The sequence below is a fragment of the Eretmochelys imbricata genome, chromosome 22 (genome assembly GCF_965152235.1).
Source record: "Eretmochelys imbricata isolate rEreImb1 chromosome 22, rEreImb1.hap1, whole genome shotgun sequence".
Taxonomy (NCBI): Eukaryota; Metazoa; Chordata; order Testudines; family Cheloniidae; genus Eretmochelys; species Eretmochelys imbricata.
In genome coordinates this window covers 18,864,400-18,876,774 of record NC_135593.1, presented here as the reverse complement: position 1 = coordinate 18,876,774, position 12,375 = coordinate 18,864,400, and the positions used below count along the sequence as shown (strand labels likewise).

Sequence of the window (12,375 nt, the reverse complement as noted above, 5' to 3'; positions counted from 1 at the left end):
AAGCACAAACAATTTTTATTTTCTTTAAAATAAAATGCAAAATAATAGGCTAACGCACTCTGAAAGCTAGTGTTAAAATATTAGAAGTTATTAAAGGTAAAATTCCTACAGAATCCTTAAACAAACAGGAAATACAATGAAATTAGGTACAATTATTGTGTAATTTCAATGGATATTACATTTGTATTGCTGTATCTTAAGAAACAAATACCACATCCATGCACAACAGCCAAATTAATAGTAGCTATTCTGAGTGTGCATCTGCACTGTGATCGGAGGTGATTGCTTACCCGCGCTAGCTTTAATCTCGCTAACCTGGCTAAAAGGCAGCGAAGACATGCAGGCTGTACAAGCCTGCCAAGAACCCTTGGTATGTACTTGTGTATCTATTCTGTGCTGCTGCGTCTTTGTTTTTAGCCACGCTAGCTAGATTAAAGTTAGCATGTGTACTTCTGTGTGAGCTGCAATCACACCTCTGCAGTATAGGCATACTCAGTCTCAGAGATTTAGATGATGCCATTTTAATGTTGCTAAGATGCACAAAAAACAGTTTATCAAATTGTCTAGTTAGTAATTGTTTGCCCATTAGCATCCTGGGGACAGAGTTGATTTGGCTGAGGGACCTGGATCTACACTGCAATCAGGCTTTAACGGGCACAAGAGAATTCATTGCTTCTCTTCCCTGCTGCTGTTGCTGGATCAAGTACGTTTGCAAACGACAGACTGGGAGCGGGATTGGCCTGAAAGAGAGTGTGGAGAATCCAGTTACGTGGATGTATGCCTAGTGCAAGCGAAGCCGTTGTTGCATGGCAGCAATCAGGATGCTGCCATGGCCTGCCTGGACTCAGTCACCGAAAGAAGCCGTACCTGTAAGACTCCCTGTGGACGGTGGAGAAATCCTGCTTTCCCTGTGCTCAGATTGGTTTCTGCTCTGGTTTGCAGTTCTTCACCTTCTCCGCTCTCTGGGGCAGGAACGTGCTGTGTGTGGTAGTTTGGCTTTCAAACTTGGCCTAGAAATCCAAACAGTCACAGAGTTCAGTCCCTTTTTTTTGTATTTTACACTGCAAGGTGTTGGGAAACGCTATCAAAGTGGCCCCTGCCCCAACCATGGCTACATTAAACATGAGCCAACTGCTAACTAGAGATACTGGCAACTTGTCAGCTTCCTTTCCGTTCTGAATGCGGAGCAGAGGTAATTACATTTGAAAAAGAAAGAAATGGAGAACGATAGGAAATTGCTTTTAGGAAATATTAAAATGTGTTAGCAAGGAAGCAGGGTTTTTCCCCTGTTGTTGCCACGGTCAGTTGTAGATGCTCTGTCACTGCCAGTGTCACAGAACAGATGAGGTAAGGCACTTGTAAATATACAACAGGCTGTGCGAGGGGCAGACAGACGTGGCCTGTCTGGATTCTGCCGTCTATATTTCTGGATGTTCCTGAATGCTGTTTGCTAGGGGGTCTGGGACATAAAGTAGCATGTGTGTGCTGCCAGGGTAGCAGTCAAAATACCCAGGTTTAACGTGGTGAATGTTTGCCTAAGGGCTGCTTTCCTCCACCTCTTGCTGTCTCAGATGTGCCCCTTCTTGGGGGGAGCAGTAGAGGACCTAGACTGACTGGTGGCAGCAGTAGGGTGCCCAGCTCCAGCCCTACCCATTGCAGCAAGAGGGCTGTCTTTGTTCCGGTCATTGTTTCCTCACTGGATGTTTGCTCCAAGCTCCTGTTCCACTCCCTCATTCCCTGCCCACCAGCTTCCTCTCCCACACCTCTTCGGCCCAGGTAACAACTCCCTTCCTCACCTCCCATCATGTTAGTGCCACACTTCTTCTTTTAAAGGTGATATCTGCAGCTATCCCGCTGCCTGTGTCTTGAATCCCCATGTGTCTCTCCATGTGTCTATTCAGATAATAAACTCTGCAGGACAGGGACTCTGCATGCCTGGGGAGTCTGTGCAGCACCTGCCATGGTAGGACCCTGACTGAAATTTGGCTGCTGTTCTCTCGAGCACCTTATCATTCATGGGACAGTGGCCTGTGTCTTTGTGGTACCCTGTGGAATTTGTCTGGCGTACAAGGCTGCGCTGAGGCTATTGGATGCACTCTGCTTCCACAGGACCGTCTGTGTTGTGTGAGGGTACCAGCCATGGGCAGCCCTTTAGCAGGAGCTGTCTCCTGGCCCCATCGTATTACCAGAGGTCGGATGTAGACTCCATCGTGGGGGTCGCCTTGCCGGATTCGGGGCTGGGCTCCCCAGTCTCTGAAGAAGAACTTGTGGGCTGTGGAATCGTCAAACTTTGCAGGGAGGGATCTCAACACCGTGGGGGGCCACTGGATGGTCTCCAGAGGCCTGTCCAAGGGCAGAGGAGGGTAAGAGAGCTGGAAAGAGACAAAGAGAGAGTCAGAAAAACAACCACAAGCTTTTTTATAGTACTTTTCATCTCTAGATTGCAAAGAGGCAGAGCCAGATTTTCAAAAGAGTTTTGCACTTTGTAGCTCCTATTGAGAACATGGCAGAGTTCTCTTTTTTTAAAAGTCTGTCCCTTGGTACTTAGAGAACGCGGCGTTGGGAAATACCACTTGCTGTTCCAGGTGTGGAGCTGGGAGTGGAATGGCTGAGTGCATGATTTACACCAATGGTTTACTACTGGGTCACAATGACACCAGGGCAAGAGAGCCAGTCCATTTCTGCCATGCAGGGGCAGGACAGGACAAAACTGTGGAAAGTGACACTGATACCCAAGGGTTGGGGGAGGAGGGGAGGTTCAGGCAGCATTCCCTCCATCTCATTTTTTCTTTAGCTTCCTTTTTTCCCCACTGGCAGGATCACTGCAATAGGGGATTCTCTGTCCATGCTGCACAAAGCAACCACTGCGCCCTCGGCACAAAAGCCAAGGGGTGCCCAGATACTGGTCCCACCTGACCCTGCACGCTGGCTTAGAGTTAGTGACTTACTGAATGAAAGCAAAATATAATTATCCTGAACTTCTGGCATGGCTTGTCCAAGAATCTCCAAGCAGTTCATCAGTGGGAACTGCATGGACCACACCCCTTTATCCCTTTACAAACGCTGGCTAATTAAGGAGATTTTCAAAGCTTCCCAGCCTGTGGGGCGAAGAAGTGTCACTGTTCCCATTTTACAGACAGGAGGGGAAGAAACTTGCCCAAGCTCATAAAACAAGGCAGTGACAGAGCTGGGAATTAACCTAGGCACCCAGACTCCTAGACCTTGTGCTCTAATCACTAGATTTATTCCCACTGTGTCAGTGAGAATCATCTTTATTCATTCACTGAAATTAACTTTGCTCAAAGAGTCCCTTGATCTCCATATAACCCCCCTTTCCTTCCCATTACCTTGGTCACCGTGTCTCCACTGAATTTTCCATCCCACTCTCTCCCCAAGTCTGCCAGCTCCTCTTTCAGCTTGATAGGGCTGGCACGAGGGTATCTGCGGGTGTCCCAGCCATGGTAGCTTTCCCTCTGCACTGTCTGAAAATCTGTGCTGGGTGGAAGAGGGAAACACTTCAGCTGCAAGGAGGTGAATCAGGTGTTCCTTAGAGCTTTGCACACCAACCATCACTGTGCATCTCCTGCGTTCTATTTGTGGCTGTGCCAAGGACTTGCTGTGCAACCTCAGACAAGTCACTTCATTGCTCCATGCCTTAGTTTCCCCATCTGTAAAATGGGGTCAACACTGAGCTACTGCGTTTGGTAAGTGTGTGCGTTAATATCAGTGAATGTCCGCCGGGCACTGTTCACTTGAGGATCTCAAAGCCCTTGGCAATGTTGTTTATAGGAACAAAATCCTGTTTTCTTCCTCTTCCCAAAACTTGTTGCTGGGGTTGGATGCAGCATTCTTCTGACTGAGAGGAGGGGAGGGCCCTTGTGCTAGCTCTCTGTCAAAGGCTCAGCTTACCTGCTCTGCCGCCTGAGGGATCCTTGCTGCAATGCTGAGACAAACCCCTCGTCTTGCCTGGGGTTTCCCCATTCCAAGCACTGCCCATGGGCGTTACTTGGTGGCTGCACTCACCTGAAGCCCTGGTTGATTGCCAGGTTGTCCAGAGGAGGCTGAGCAGGCCAAATCCGTGCAGGTAACAAGCTGCATGCTGGGAAATCACTCTGGTACTTGGTCATGTATTCCACCTGTGTTCGTTTCCTTGCTGGCACTACTCCCTTACCGCTTGACTGGGCTACCCGCTTCCCTAAGGGCACAGACTGGTAGGTGCTCTGGTGGGTTGTCGTCATGTCATGATCACCTAGCAGAACAGAAAGCAATGTACTGTCCCGTGCCATGGGGGTGGGGGTTAGTCTTTGGAGGGGCTACCCCTCTCTATAGGAGCAGGGTTTGGCTGGTTCGCCAACCCTAGTGAGAGGGGCTGCAGAAATCAAGAGCATCCCGTGTCTTAGGCCAGATTAATAAAACGATACATCTCTCAGCTAGTCTCAAACTTGTTGGACAGTAAACTCAGGCTGGAGAATGGGGAAGCTTTTCCCGGTTCTGGTTTGGAAAGTACCCCAGAGAGAGCTCAGCCCAGGCTTTCAGGGTCGTCTCAGCACTCCGACAGCCCCTGGGCTGGCAGTTGAGAAATGACATGGAAACAAGCCTCCCAGCCGGTAAGCTCAGCTCTGCCATGCTCGTTAGCCTCTGAAACTTTGTGCTGCTTTGTGCATATGGTACAGCCCCATCCTGGCCTTCCTGCATAGTGTCCTCACACCTAGCCGTGACCAGCCTCCTGGGGTGTGTCTACACTGCAAGGGGCAGTGAGTCTCAGAGCCTGGGACTTCAGGGCTTGTGCTACAGCACTAAGAATCATTTGGAGCTGTTCAGATTTGGGCTCAGAACCCGAGGGACCGGGGTGAGTACCCGAGGTCAAGCCGCAAGCTCCACACAGCTGGTTTTAGCACCGAACGTGAGTCCCAGTCCGTAGACTTGCTGCCTCTTGCAGTGTAGATGTACCCCTAAACTGGGGGCTCTCAACCTTCCCAGGCTGCTGTACCCCTTTCTGGAGTCTGATTTGTCTCTCGCACCCCCATGTTTCACCTCCCTTGCAAACTACTTGCTTACGAAATCAGACCTAAAAATACAGCTCTCTCCCAGCACACCAGTACTGAACAATGGCTGACTTTCTTGTTTTTACCACGAATTGTAAAATAAATCACTTGGAATATAAACATGGCACTTACATTTCAGTGTCTAGTCTATAGAGCAGTGTAAACAAGTCGTCGTCTGGAGGACATTTTAGTTCGTACTGACTCCACGAGGGCTGTTTATGTAGCCTGTTGTAAAAGCAGGCCAATATCTAGCTGAGCTGCTGTACCCCCTGAAAAACCTCGGTGTTCCCCTGCTTGAGAACCTCTCTTGCCCTAGACCAGTGGTTCTCACCCTGTTTACCATTGTGGGCCGCATCCAATACTCCCTGTGTGGCCCTGCGGCTGTCACATGGGCCGCAGCTCTGGGCTGATTGGGCCGCAGGGTGGGCACCGCAGCCCGAGACTGTATCACCTGGGAGCCGCTGGGGCTGGAGGCAAAGGGCCCTGTGGCAGGCTGGCCAGTCGGCCCCGTAAGGGGAGCTGGGCTGAGCCCTGCTGTGGCCCGGCGGATGTAGCCCCAGCTGAGGGTGCGATGGGGCAAGGCTAAGGATGGGTCCCGGGTGTCTGGAGCTGGCTGCACACCGGGTGCAGAACGCAGCTGGGAGGAGCCCGTGAGAGAGGAGCTGGGACAGGCTTGGCAAAGGCAGCCCCGAGTGAGCTGGGAGAAGGGCCTAGAGAAGGGGGTACCTGGGGCGACGCAGCCCGCAGCCCGTCAGGAAGAAGGTAGGCACAAGCGAGAACCAGCGGTGAGCCCCAGGAGGGCCCAGCGGGCCTGGGGAGGGCAGTTCTACGAAAGTGGCAAGGCCAGGCAAACCCTGACCAGGAGGATGTTTGGGGGACGGGCCTGTGCCCAGCAAAGCTGGTTAGAGGGAGCCATAAAACCAGCAGGGCCATGCTTGAAACGAGGGAACGTGCTGGAGACGGGCTTGCTAAGACGCCAACAGCAAGCGCAATCCCGGCGAGGGCGGCTGCGTGCTGCAGAGCCTATGCGGGGGCAGCCCTGCTTCCGGGCCCACGTGGATGTGGGGCTGGAAGCTTTCATCCTCTCTGTTACCTTCGATGGTGAGCTGAGCCTGGAGGCCTTTGACCAGCTCCGGTCTGGGGACGCATTTCTCCGTGAACTCTCGCTGCGTGGTGCTTTCCATCTCGGCCGCCTGGTCAGGGGACAGGAGAGCGCCTGGGGTGGAGAGAACGGGGCTGGTGCTGCTCAGTGTTCCCAGCGCAGCGGGTCGGGCTGAACCCTGGGTTTCGGGCGTGCCCCGGGGCACGGAGCCCAGCCCAGCCCAGCCCCATGGCAGGCACTGTGGGCCTGGTGTCTGGCATTGGAGAGGCCCTCCTGGCTTCTGTAGCACCGGCGAGCACTCAGGGCACTATCCAGATCCAGGACTCAGGGGTGGGGCACGTGGACTGCGGGCACCCCAAGTTAATGCAGCCCCTTTGGCCGATCTCAGCCTGGGGGGCGGGGCGGGGGGGTCCCAGAGATACCTGCCAGGGCTGGCGGCTCTCCATAGCAGGCTGGGCGTTCCACTCGCCATCCCTTGTAGCTCTCCTTGGTGGTCGTGGTGTGGGGGAAGCCGGAGCCGTCGGGCTGCCTGTGAATCGGGGGCTGCCGGAGGGTGGCCACGACCGGCTCCCTGGGCGGGAAGTGGAGGCGGTACAGACTCTGGCTTTGGAAGGGCTCCTCTGGGCACTGATACGCCTCCTGCAAAACATGACCGCCCCGTGCTTTGGGCTAGAAGGGTCAGCCTGTCTCCTCCCCGGGGGGCAGCTGGGCCCACGCCACTCCCAGGGAGCGACCCGTTGCGCTAACCCGGGCTCAGTGGAGAGCAGGCAGTGCAGCCCCCGTTGGCGCTGACTGGGTTCCAGAGTGTCCAGCCGCAGAGGGCGCCTCCCCTCGTGAGGGGTGACTCGTGGCTTAATTCACAGAGCCCCCTTGGCTTGCAGGCCTTGCTAGGGCAGGTGAGTGGGTGGGGTAGAGCCCTGGCCTTCTCAATGGGGGGCGGGTGGGGGAGAGAGGGGTTCTTCTTTCTCTCTCGGGAGAGGGGGACGGCAGGACCCTAGCCTGGATCAGCTGCGGTGCTGGCGTTACCCGGACGTGTGCCTTGGTCCTCTGGCCCAGCTCCCAAGGGATGAACTCTGCCCGCTGCGTGGTGCTGAAGGCCATGGCTGGGGGGTTGGGGTGTGGAGGGGTGCGGAGTGGCCTCTTGCTGCTTCGAGGATGCACGTCTGGAGGGGAGGAAGAGTGAGGAGGTGACCGGGAGGCGCACGGGGCATGTGTAAAACTAGGGAGACTGCTTTGGTTCCCCTCGCTTACTTGGTGGCTGGGTGTAAGTTGCCTTGTAATGGGACAGCTGGGGCCGCCTGCAGTCCTGAGGCGCTGGCCGGCTCCACTTCTTGCAGTTCTTGTGGCGCTTGTGTCGACTGAGTGTGACAGAGAAGCAGCTGAGAGAGAGGAACTGAAACCAGGCTCCCCTCCCCTCTGGGAGCCTTCTCCACATCCAGCCTGTGTGCCCCAGGGGGGGTGACTGCTCAGGCAGCCGGGTCTGCTCACTGGGAGCTGTGTGCTGGGCAGTGGGGCGGCAGGTGCTCTGCAGCTTTCAGCGCCCCCGAGAACGGCTCCCCTCCACCTGGCACCTCCCAGAGCTTCTGGGGAGACGGATGCTATTGGTAAGAGGAAGAGATCTCTCCTGTGGTGCAGGTAGGAGCTGGAAGCTACCAAATACTGTGAAATGACCCTGCCCCCCGGCCTGCTACTGCCCAACTCCCACTACCAACACGGCTCAGGGCACAGCTGCAGGCCTCTGTCATGTTCTGAAAAGAGGTGGTTAAAATTTGTAAGTCCCCAGGGACATGGGTAAACGCTACAGAATACATCCATGCACACGCACATGGATGGTCTGTGGGGCCGAGACTTTCTCATGCCTCTGGGTACCGCTGCAGTACAAGTGATGATAGCTCTTTGTAAAGCTGCTCCATACTAACACCGAGAGAGAGACAGCCCTACAGTGAGACATGTAGAGCAGGCTGCTGTCCTTCTCTGTGCTGCCCATGGCTTCTAGCCTGCCTGCACTCCTCAGTGCCAGCAGCTTTTGCTTAAGATCAGGGCTAGTGTGTGTGGAGTGGGGAAAGGAACCAATTCTTGCTCTAGAAGCCTTCAGCAAAAATAAACAAAGGGCGTGTGTCTGTCTGTGCCTGTTCGGGCGCTCACTTACCCACAGTCGCAGAGTTCACAGAGACAAGCAAACTGCAGGGACTCCATCTCCCAGGCTTTGTAGGTCAGGCAAGCGGAGGGAATCCCTCCGCCCCCCACCTGTGAGATGCAGTTTCTGGTTCTAGAGATGACGGGCTACAGGGCTGGTGGTACGGACCCAGGAGTGCTCTGAGCAGCTGCTTCTGGGCTCTATGGAGTCTCTGTTTGGGCTGAGCTTAGGGGTTTAGTGTGTGTTGCAGGTTGCTATGGTTCCTGGTCTCCTGCCTTTCACCCAAGAGTGATTTGAATGTGAATGCTGCTCTAGCAACCCCACGAATGCCAGGTTACCAGGAGTTTAGAGGAGGGGAAGGGCTGCGCTGTGTTTCCCAGGCTAGGTTTGTAACTGAGACAGGATTGGGAGCAGCAGGGCTCCACAGGGCCGCTAACAACCATGGGAAAGTATGCAGCCCTCTGGCAGGGGACAGTCACTCGCAGGCGGGGGCCCCTAGGTGCTGTGCACACCTGGTGAGCTCTGGGGCAGGGGCCTGTCTGCATAGTGAAAGGAAGGGAGGGGGAAAACAGGCCCAGAGAGAAGTGACTTGCCCAGTAGAGCTGGGGTTAGACCCAGGGCTGCTGACTCCCAGGCCAGTACCTTCCACGCTGCTTCTCTAACGCTAGCTAGAACATCCCCCAGGCTTGGGGGACTCTGGAGAGCCACTGGCCAGCACTGTTCAAGGCGGGTCTGCATCTCCAGAGCCAGCTCTTTGGCATGGCTGCAGGAAGCTGCCTGATCCGGCCAACGACTTCCCTGAGGCCGGAGCTGCTGAGGACCCGTTCAAGGCTGAAGTTGCCACCAACAAGAAGCTGGCCAAGCCAGCACCAATTAGCTGAGAGGCCAATCAGCGTGTTAATTGAGTGTCATCAGTCATTTAATTGTTTGAAGCACTGTTTCATTAACAAGTTGAACGGTCCTGGCAGATGTTAATGGAAGGATGCAGAAGAGTCTCCTTCTCACTGGTTAATAAGGGGGTAACTGCTCAGTAATTGGAGACAAAGGTTATTTTTATTTGCTTTTGGGTTCACGTTTTCAAGCTTTTCTCCACAGCCATGAGCAACAGGAACTTAGCTGCCTGTCTGTCTGTCTTTTTTTTTTTAAAGTGGGATCCTCAGCTAATAACCTGAGTCCCAGGCTTGGGACTTTTAATAATAAATTTACAGTGTTGCCAACTCTCGGATGTTTTATGAGTCTGACAGTATTTGCTGTTCTTCTTAACTGGACTGGATCCGAGAACAAACAGAACAGAAAACCATTCCCTTCCAGCCCTGGAGACTTGGCCAAGTTGAACATAGGTCATCTCTCTCTCTCCCCACCCTTTTGAGCCCATTCCCTCAGGAGTTTACCAAACTCCCAGCAAAATGCATTAAAAACCCCTAAGTTGCCTCGGGGGCTGGTCTCTTACGAGTCCTGTGAAGGTGAAGGAGCAGTTCAGTGGTGCTGATGGACACAGGGCTGCCCACCCTCTCCGGTAATGATGTTTGGTGAGCGTGTGTCTGTATAATTTACTTGCTGTTGTGACTTGACCCTGCACAAAGCGTAATGGGGTCAGTCCCCGACCGCTACCCACTCCCTGCTGCAGGAAATACCCATTTCCAGCTGCTCAAAGACAGGCACATCTCCTCTGCTTTAATTCCAGGCCCTCTCAGGGCTGAGGGAGAATGTCAGTCTCACCTCCCAGCTTCTATCGGACTTGTTTGGTTTTCTAAGCATTTCTGAAACCAGCCCTGGCTGCCCAGTAGCCAAGTCGGATCCTACACTCACCCAAAGGGGGTTGCTGTATAACAACAACAGCTCCACAACAACAAACCACCACCCAACAGGCAGCCCAGCCCTCAGAAGCCGCTGTGCGGTCTGCATGGCCCGTCAGCGCCAGTGAGCAGCCCTAGAGCCAACCAGCGTGTGACGCAAGAGGGACAGCACACATTTCAGGTGATGACTCAAGTATTAAATGATGCAGCTAGAAAAAAAAGGGAAGCCCCTGAAATCTCTCTGGATTCCAGCTGAATTTATGACCAAGAACTAGTTCCCTCCCCGGCACTGAAGAATTGGCCTCGCGAGCTGTTAATTCAGGTGTTGAAGCTAAAGGCTGGGGCTGCTGCAGGGCTCAGTGACATATCTCATGGCAGAGCAGGGGCCAGGAAGGGGATGGCTCGGCCCACACGCCAGGCTGAGCTGGGGAGGGCAGGGAGGGAACTTGCACTCAGAAGTGGACCGTTGCTGCCCGAGGGGTTTCCAACATGTGCATGAGCCTGTCCCATCACACCTTTCTGAGGCTGTTTTGGTGGGGGGCTGACCCCAGGGTGAAGCAAGGCACAGGAGGCCCCATGCAACTCGTACCCCAGCCAGGAGCTCAGGAGGGGGCATTATCTCATCATGGGGGGAAGTGCTGACAGCAAGGGGCCAGGAGCTGTCCCCTGCCTGTTCTGAAAGCCTCCGTCAGGACGGGAATCCTCTGTTCAAACACTTCAGGTGCTTCCTCCAAGCTCAGTGCACTGTGCTCAGGGGGGGCTGCAGGACAGGTGGAGCGTGCATTGCTCCTCTGTGCCGGGTGCTCTCCTGGCTGCTTTTGGGGGGTTAGGAGCCCTGCTTCCCCCTCCCCCAGTTAGTTTCCTTGCCCCAGAGAAGTAGTAACAATGGCTGCTGCATGGAGATGCCTCTCTCCTCCCTGCCTGGCGGTGTTTGTGTGGCGGGGGGAGGGCAGCTCCTGAGGCCTCTGCTCCCCCTGAGCCAGGATGGGTGGGGTTCCTTGAAGCCCTGTTCCCTCTGGAACCCATTTCAGTGCTCAGTCTTCACGAGCCTCAAGTGGCTCTTGCCAAGTAGCCCACGCCCCAGTTATTGCACTGGGCGGTTTCCCTCACAGATGACCTTGGCTCCCCAGGCTGGAGGTGGGTTGCCCGAGGGTGCTCCCCGCTAATTAGCTGGAGGTGCAGAGCTATATTATAGTCTCAATAGTCAAGGTGCTGCGGGCCCACCAGAGGGCACTGTGACACCAGCTATCTGTGCCCTGGGCCTGCAAGGGGCTGGGAGTGGGGGGGTAAGTGCGAGTCTGTCATTGCAGCCCTGCCCCCTTGGCATCACTGGCCTGGAGCGTCTAACCAGCCCTAGAGCCACAGCTTGGGGGTGGGCGTCACAGCTCCCCCTGTGCAGGGTGGCCAGGTCCTATGGCAGCATGGGCCTTTCCGCAAACACCTGGCATGATGTTATTTAAAAATACAGCTTCCATGGCCATGATGTCCAGTGCTCAGCCCTCCTGGGATGGACGGAAAGGGCTTTATAGGCTTTCACCTCCTGGGCTCTATCTCCAATTTAGAGGTGGGGAAACTGAGGCACAGAGTAGTGGTCTGCTTGGGCCTGACCTGGATTTAAGCCCACCTGAGCTTGAGAGGGTTGTGTCATTTTCCACCCCAACACAAACCGGAGTTGCCCCTGGGGTTGGTGTGGCTGCATGCCCCACTCCCTCCAGAGTGAGAGGTGCTGCAGTTCTGGACCTAGGGCAGTGAGGAGGCCGTGGCTGGCACGAGGGGGGGCACGTGGCTGCCCCAGGCTGATCCCAGGAGGAGGAAAACTGCCCTGAGAGGGTCTGCTTGTTTTCTCAGCACTTGTGGCTGGGTTCGGGTCGGGTCACAGGGTTCTAGCACAGAGAGGGGAAGTGACTTGTCACCCAGCAAATCAGTGGCAAAGTGAGGGCTAGAACCCAGGAGTCCTGTCAGGGCTTCTCACTAGCCCTCAGACTGGTCATGCCTGACCACTGTAAGTGTCCGTACACCTGCTGCGCTGGGAGGGGCAGCGATGGGCTTCCAGCTCTCTGGCTTCTCCTTCTGACCCCTCTCTTCCTGCATGAGCATGAATCTGTTGCCTGAGAGCTGCCAGGCAGGAGTGGTGGAGGTTCACGGCCCTCCCAGGAGACTTTTGCTCCCCTAACACAATACCAGGTAGCTGACATCACAGGTCATTTGCCCTCAGAGAGTGAAAAACTCTCACCTGACAGGTTTCAGAGTAACAGCCGTGTTAGTCTGTATTTGCAAAAAGAAAAGGAGGACTTG

General features: G+C 54.7%; 1 pseudogene; it reads right to left on the bottom strand.

The window, feature by feature from the left end:
• Positions 1 to 202: 202 nt before the first annotated feature.
• LOC144278557 (uncharacterized) lies at positions 203 to 8,343 on the bottom strand (annotated as a pseudogene).
• Positions 8,344 to 12,375: the final 4,032 nt, after the last annotated feature.